Here is an 8,617-nt window from a genome sequence, read left to right on the forward strand (position 1 = left end):
AACTGAAAACAACAGAACAGAGATACAGACAAAAACAGCAACAAAACTGAGATTGCAGACAGCGAGCACATGACATGCCGCACCTGCGACCTGGAGATCAGGTGTGGGTCAGAGATATGCTCGAAATAGGCACAGTTTTGTCTACGGCAGGCACGCCAAGGTCCTACTTCATTGAGACACCTAGAGGCACCTTGTGTAGAAACAGATACCACCTCTCGCCAACCCCTGGAGGGCCTGAAACACCGACTAACTTACCTGAGACAACACCTGAAAATACTGCTCCTGATGCAGTGACTACTCATGTCACACCTGAGGTCCAGCAAGATGGCAGTCAGCAGACTCCAGTGTGTGAGCAATGCTTTCCTACCAGAATCAGGGCGTCTCCAGCGTACCTGAAAGACTTTGTTTGTTCATAGATTTAGAATCTGAGTGAGCGATGGGACAGAATAATTCCCACACTCAAGTGGAGGGTTTGGGTCATCCACCCCATCCCTCGTAGATAGGAGGAGAAGAACAGTTGATTGCTGAAAAGACTCCTTTTAAAGACTATTTCATTATTTTGTTGTTATAATAAGAACCTCCTATAAAGAAACGCTAGATGTGTTTACTGAAGTATACACTGAAACATGTTTCATTGCTTACCAAGCACTTATGCTGAAAGGAGTTAAAATGTTTACATCAGCACAGGCTGAAAAGTGTTTTGTTGTTGACTTAGCAATAGTGTTTCACAGCTAAACATTATGGTAAAAGGCAGGGTAAGCCATAAGTGTTCTTATTAATATTGATCCGGTTAATACTTGAGTTAAAACACTGTCATATATGTTACATCTGTAAAGTGAATATTTCTCCATTTACAGTTTTCATACTGTTTACTAAGGCCTACTCATGCATCTTCCCAGGGAAGATCCTGTATTTAGAAAGGGGGATGTAGTATTCGGTAAAATACCTGGGTAGGAACCTTGTGGGCTTGTATTGTGTTGCACGGAGGAGCATAATAAAGTATGGAATAAACCGACAAGAGGATGTCAAACGTCCTGTGTCAAGCCTCCAGATATTACTCCAGTGTGAATATAAATAACAGAACAGTGTTTGCTCTCACTTTCACAGCTTTCCATGGAAAAGGGACCTGAATCACCAAAGTCATCACTGCAGTAAAACCTGATGTGGATGAAGGGCTCTGAATTGAGGAGTTTTGCATGAAATGTCTTTGGAAAACGTCTGAAAAAGCTTCTTTCCTCTGACAGTTTTTATCACTCATGTTTTTGTTTTCCATGCAGCCCTACTGTGAAGCAGTCGGTCTCTTCAGTTCCTAAATGTTTACAGAGTGTTATTAAAAGTAGAAGTGATGCTGCACAGTGGTAAACATGCCCCTGTCCCAACTCTTTTGAAACATGTTGCTGACATCAAATTCAAAAGGAGCATATAGTTTTCAAAAAACAATAAAATTTCTCAGTTTCAATATTTGATATGTTGTCTTTGTACCATTTTCAATGAAGTATCAGGTTTCCATGATTTGCAAATTATTGCATTCTGTTTTTATTTAAGGCCCGGTCCCACTGGCCGATGGACACAAAACGTATGCAAAAAGGACACAGCGGACGAGCAAAATTTCGGGGGTGGCTCTATCCGTTTTCATCCGCTCCAGAAATGGACAAAATTGGCGAAAATTTGCGAAAACAGAACGGAAAAGAACGGACGTGGGTAGTATATAGCGGGGATGTTAAACGCATGTTCATAGGAAGCCTAGCGGATGGAAGTGGATGACAGCTCCAAAGGGGTTACCGGTGATAACTGAGAAGCGGACGCATAGCAGAAAGAGCGGATGCATAGCGGATGAAGGGGATGCATCACGTACGCCTAACGGAAACAAAGGGGATGTTGCGCGGATGCATATTGGATGCAGACCGATTGTCCGCTAGGTGTCCTTCTACATACTCTAGACATATGCTGCGTTCATGTGCTATGGGAAGATGATATTTTCCAGTTGGGAAGTGGTATTTACCAGTGTGTTGTATTCACATGCTTTTGTTGTTGTTGGCAAATTAAAGATGGTGGACCAGATTCAGAATCAGGCCTGTTATTTGGCTAAAACAATTATAGATTGCCTTGTTCATCAGCTGCAGCAGGAATATGAGTTATCAAAAGGTAAATAATGCTGAATATTTCCTGATCATGACAAGTAGAGATTTTCTTAACACATTGAATGCCATGCAGTTTTTGGAAATTTGGCTGTAGCCACAATGAGAGTAGCCAGTATCTAGATCATTGTTGGCGTTCTTTAGACAGCCACAGAATATTTTGTATTAGGCTATAATATACATATTATAATCATATAATATACATAACATGACTCGTTTAAAAGGTGAGGGTCAGCTTTCCGTAGGTGAAAACCACTTCTTTCTTGGTTCATAAGCTAGTCTTGTACCTCTCGCCGCCATGTTGAAAAGGTTAAAGTTCATCTCATCTCGGCAACTCGTGTATCAAAACTTTCTACGAGTTGCCCAGTGGAAAATACCACAAGAGGGGGCGTTCATGTGTGCTTTCCATGTCGGCGTTTGGTATTTACCATAATTCCCATAGCACATGAATGCAGCAATACTCCAGACATCCTAAATATACGAGATACATCCCAGATATAAACGCTTTGTCCGTTTTGAATACTTGATATACGAGATGCATACGCTTACATCCTTTCTATTTCCGTGCTACTAACAGTGAATAGACGTTTCATGTACCTTATCTTTCCTCCCTCTTTCCGTTTTCAGCTGCAGCGGATGTGAGTTGCGAGGATGCCCAGAGGATGCAGAGACGTTTAACGGATGATAACGGACATAGAACGTTTGTTGCTCGTATATGTCGCGGATTTACATCGTACACGGCGGAAAGTTCATCCGTTCTAAAAGTTTTGTGCAGCTCAAAACTTTTTGCGCAGATGAAATCACAGTGGACGGATGCTCGATGGATAGAGCGTATGAAGCACGTATGCAATGAGTACACAACGGATGCATAGCGTTTTCCAACGGATGGCAAAGATTTTTTTACGTTTTACGGGTGATTCTTAGATTATGTGCACCTTTGGCCTTGTGAAGTTGAGTGAAAAAAAGACTATCCAATTTGAACTCTCACAGATTCATATGTTTAAATAACCATTATAGTATTGAGATCCATAAGATTTCAAACTAAATTTACAAGAATAATTGTTATTTTTCACATTTTACCTGACCCGGAATAAACAACTGTCATTTCCACCACATTTCAATTAACAGAAATAAATAAACAGTGCAATAATTTAAACATCCCAGGATCCTTCTAGGACCATTAGTTTAACTAGTTGTACCAGTTACCAGTATTTACAACAATCATTAATTTCTGAATGATGTAAATTAACAGTTCTAAGGATCAAATGCTGAAAGGTACATTTTCCACAGCGTGAAATTCAATATTACTTTGAGTAGGTCCTTGTAAATAATGAATAATCTGTCTTGTTACATAAAGTAAGGCAAACCATCAAGAAATGTATATGTGATTTTAATATGAACTGACTAGTTTTTGGAAATTTTCTGAAAAATATGTGTGGTAATGGAAATGACAAGCTGTGATGGAAATGACATGGTGTTGTGGAAATGACAATGACTTAACACATAGAGAACACGTAGATATATTTATTAGAAAAAAATGTCAATCATTCAACTTCGTTTTACAACACCATGTGAAAAAACTGAGCACACCTGTCCACTTCAGTGTTGCGGTTAACATTTAAATTATGGCTTGTTCAAAAAATCTTCAAACTTTCACAGAACCGTAACAGTACATGCTGTAAATAACCCAAAAACAGGGGGTTGGCAACAGTACTTCAAATAAAAGATTATTTCAGTAACTTTAGTGTCATAGACAACTGTTTTTTTTTGTTCTCAATCTGTGTGTGTGTGTGTGTGTGTGTGTGTGTGTGTGTGTGTACTGAGGAAATCAATGAACTCTTGACCTTAATTCTTAACAATACAAAAAACTTTTAACTGCAGTATAAACTACTGTATTTTGCAACTGTGTGTATGAGTATGTGTGTGTTTGAGTGTGAGTGTCTGTGTGAGACAGGGAGAGAGAGAGAGAGAGAGAGAGAGTGTGTTTTATCTCTGTTCAGAGCTCCATTTTATGAAGTGCCTCACAGATTTCTTTCCAAACGGGCACAATAATTTCCTTGTGCCTTTTAGTGACCGGTACAGGCTCAGGGATAAGGCCTAGGACATTCATGGTTTCATACCAAATGATATCACGTAGGGGCCAAAAGAATCGATTTTCACCAATTCGGCTCATAGTTTTCACTAGAGCGCCACCATACGCATCAGATGGCAGTGTGGTGGAAATGACATTTCTACTTTTTTTCATGAAAAATGGATGATGGCTTCATTGATTAGCTTTGAATTGATAGCATTTCATGCATGCAACATTATTCTTTTTATGCAAAAATTGCAATCTTTTTCAAAACAACAATGGAACTACAGCATGTTTGGAAATGACATACAATAAATATATTTGCTGATCAAGCAATATTTACCTTGATTTTTCTTCAATAGTTGTGGGTGGAAATTTAACTGGCCTCCATGTCCAACATGTGCTCTGATGTCACTTCACATTTCCATGGAAACTACCCAAACAATCTTTCACAAGAACTTTTTTAAAGGGAAAGTAGGCGTTGTGGTGGAAATGATGCCAATGGTGTGTGACAGGTACATTTTGTATAAAATATAATATTGACAGTGGACTTAAATGAAATATTACACTATATTTTATTTATTTTAGTCTTTCTTAATTTAACTGCATCAACATTTCTCATATAACTGATACTTTTAACCTTTTTTTGCATTGTTGAGGTTGGAAACTCTGGGGGTGTGACAAGGGAAAAACAGTGATTTTGCAACTTCCAGGAGGGTGAAAAGTATTAAAAAATTGTATTTAAGAGGTGGTAAATTTTTTATAGGAGTTTTTTATTATCTTTTTCACATAGAAAGAGGAATTTGTCCAAAATTGCTATTATTTTTAAAAATATGACCAGAGACTCTAAAAGTGCACAAATTCTAAGAATCACTCTTACATCCTCTTTGCATCCGTAAGTGCAGTGGGACCGGGCCTTTACAGTTTACACAGTGTCCCAACTTTTTTGGAATTGGGGTTGGAGAAAAAAGTTGAAGTATGACATGGACTGCACAAAGGGAACTAATTGCACCACACAGTAGTTCAAAGTAACAACCTGTGAAACAGGTTCTGCAGTAATCGTACTTGTTGTGAAAGCTGCTGTCATTGTTTCTTTGGCATCTCTCCATGTCACTCTGAACAGCAGCATTCTTTGTGACTCGTTCTGGGAACTGAGTGTTCAGTGGCTGGGGTGGATGTGATCATATTTCTGATACACCATTTCCAGCTCTGCTTGTTCTGGACTAAAAAGTTGTCTTTATGCAATCCACATAGTCTAAACACATAATTTTTAACCTCTAGTATTTAATTTGTCCAATGAAATCTGTACAAGAACAGAAAGATTATTACAAGAGTTGGCAACAGGTTCAAATCAAACCATAAGTGATATGTTTACACAGATTTACTACTGAACACACATCTGTTTATTGGATAACAAGTTGATTCTTACTATAAATAGGTGGTACAGGCACTTCTCGAACCACTTCCTCTCCAGGTTAAGATTTGGGAAACATCACTCTGAAGTACTTTGTCCCCTGTTTAGATAACTTACAATCCTGGTGCACATTTTCAATAAAACGGAGACTTACAAGCACGTGTCTAAAAAGTTGATTATTAAAAGATAATAGAAATGTAATTCTGAGATTTTCATGATCTAAAAGTATAGGTATTGTATGTCGAGATACCAATCTCAGTTCTTAATTCAGTAAATTATACATACTGGACCTGCAAAATGTCCCTTATCATGAAAAGCCAATCATCTTTGGGTGCCAGTGATTAAGGGTGGCATGAAAGCCCTCAATGCAGCTTGTCTGTGCATCAGGTGAAAGTTTCTCAATATCACTGAGGAGAGTCGTTTTTGTTAATTTGCTCTTCAGTTTGCCATAAGCAGGTGTTCCTGAGGGAAAAAAGCTCCACAAATGTGCTCATGAATAAAAAGGGGTTCCTGGTGTGGACTAAAAACAGCTAAGGAACCCTGTAAATTATGGGAAACTGGTTTTACAAGAAGAAACGAGGGTTAAAATAGAATAAAAACAGCAGTTTTAATCCATTTCCTTGGTTGAAGCTCCATGATTACAGTTCTTAAACAGGGGATCAGGGTGATTGTTGTGTTTGTTTGCAAGATGTTACATGAAAGTGAGCCACTTTACTTTGATAAGAGCACCAAACCCAGGTGCTGTAGATGTTGCACACCAGTACATGTGCCGGCGAATACCCTTCATCCACTCACTAATGTTTTGGCACCTCTTTTCTTTGCTTGCTTGGAGGAGCTTCTTGGTGACTGATCTCGCCACATAAAATCATAAAAATGATTGGTCTCCTTGCATTCTTCACTTATCCACTTTTCAAGCCCTCGATGCCGGTCTGATATAAATGTCCTCATGGACACCTCATCATTAGTTAGTGATGCAAAAGACCTTTTTGCTCCTTCCAGTTCTGTCTGTTGACTGCCACCAGTTTCATTTGCCTGTAAAATGTTCAAGAAGGGGCGGCATTGTGGTGTAGTGGTTAGCGCTGTCGCCTCACAGCAAGAAGGTCCTGGGATCGAGCCCCGTAGCCGGCGAGGGCCTTTCTGTGCGGAGTTTGCATGTTCTCCCCACGTCTGCGTGGGTTTCCTCCAGGTGCTCCGGTTTCCCCCACAGTCCAAAGACATGCAGGTTAGGTTAACTGGTGACTCTAAATTGACCGTAGGTGTGAATGTGAGTGTGAATGGTTGTCTGTGTCTATGTGTCAGCCCTGTGATGACCTGGCAACTTGTCCAGGGTGTACCCCGCCTTTTGCCCGTAGTCAGCTGGGATAGGCTCCAGCTTGCCTGCGACCCTGTAGAACAGGATAAAACAGCTAGAGATAATGAGATGAGATGTTCAAGAAGATGATAAATTATTTGTTGTTGCACATAAATGGGGCATTATAGCACTGATTTGATCAAATGAAAATCATATTATGAAACTGAATATTGCAGTCAGCTGGGATTTGGGTATTTAAAAATGAATTTTTTTTAGATGGGCTTTTATTACAGGGTCTGTGGTTACAAATAAACCAAAAATAGTGTGTTTTGGTATCTACTGGTTGACTTTAACTCCACAAGTAGCAGGAAACTCACCTGAACAAGTTCAAAATGTACAGTTTCATTGATGGATGACAATACCTGGTGTAAACATCATATTTTGCCGAGTGTCCCATGGAAATGAAATGGCCATCTCCAGACCATACCACTCGACTCATCCCCTTCACATTGTCCACAAGACTTTTTCTGTCTGTCTGCCAGTAGTGAAATACAGATGGGAATAGAAGTTGTTTCTGGTGAGCAAAGAATGGACGAGCAGAATACACAGCAAGACCCCTATTTGGAAATATCAACAAAACTTTGCTGATTGATTCTCCAGCCTTCAGCACAGCAAAACTTAGCATGATGTTACCAGCTGGATGTCGCTCCAAGACAAATGGCTGAGATTACCAGACAAAGCTGACAGTGCCATGTGTACACTGTTGTGTAACGATGACCATCGTTCCATTCCCTCATCCACACCTTGGGCTTTTCCTCTTTACAATTGAAGCAGAAAAGAGAAAACACCCTAAAAAGCAAACTATAAAGTACATTGAACTTTGGCTCATTGCATTCTGGAATTGTTGGAACAACCCTTAAAAAAAGAAAAAAGAAAAAACTGGATTATTATTATTATTATTATTATTATTATTATTATTATGCTAAAGAGCATGAGAAAAACAATAATTTCTCCAACAAACAAAATTCAAAATTCTTACCTCACATTGTTGTCTCCAAGTTCAGTTTTCCTTCTCTGTCCCATCAGTTATACTTTATTCATCATCCATGGACTCGGAGTGCGAACACTTGTGCTGGAAAGTGGTGTTTGCCCCAAAGGTGTCAGGGCTTCTCCAAGGGCAGTGGGTGTTGCTTGGGTCTCTGTTGGTGTTGATGTTTAGGGGATATCTCCTGGAAGAGTAGTTGATGGACATGGTTGGGGAGGTGTTGATGTCGTTTCCTTGTCAATGCTACTGCTGGTTTCATCTTCAGGCCATTCTGTCACTGACAATTTAGTAGATTTTTGCTTTTTGTTACCAACCAGACCAGATCCTGTATCTCTCTTGTGCTAAATAAAAGTGCATAGAAATTGTTTTAAAATTATATTTCATTGCAAACAAAGTGCTTTGTTCTCACTTGTCTTTCTGGTGAAATTAAGCTACATTTATTTTAATGTTTATGCCATATTACCACTGGCATAACAGCATGAACTACAACATGAAACCCAGCCCTTCATTTCCATTTTACTTTTAGTGGTACAGATGAGGCTCTTTACGAAAAAATACCTAGATTTTTTTTTTTTTTTTGCATAATGAATAATAAATGGGCTAGCCTGAATGTTTATTCATTATTCCAGCTCTACAAGAATAGGTCTTAATAGTCTTA

At 39.1% G+C, this 8,617-nt stretch overlaps 1 long non-coding RNA gene and 1 pseudogene across 1 annotated transcript; one reads left to right on the forward strand and one right to left on the reverse strand.

The window, feature by feature from the left end:
* Positions 1-1,176, forward strand: part of LOC132885507 (splicing factor 3B subunit 2-like) — a 92,136-nt pseudogene extending 90,960 nt beyond the window's left edge.
* A 4,413-nt stretch (positions 1,177-5,589) lies between these two features.
* LOC132871419 (uncharacterized) lies at positions 5,590-8,405 on the reverse strand. The gene is made up of 2 exons (XR_009651287.1): positions 7,954-8,405; positions 5,590-7,829 (listed from the first exon to the last, which is right to left on the reverse strand). It is a non-coding gene; the product is annotated as an uncharacterized LOC132871419 (long non-coding RNA).
* Between the last annotated feature and the right edge of the window lie 212 nt (positions 8,406-8,617).

Source organism: Neoarius graeffei, chromosome 1, assembly GCF_027579695.1.
Source record: "Neoarius graeffei isolate fNeoGra1 chromosome 1, fNeoGra1.pri, whole genome shotgun sequence".
Lineage (NCBI taxonomy): Eukaryota > Metazoa > Chordata > Actinopteri > Siluriformes > Ariidae > Neoarius > Neoarius graeffei.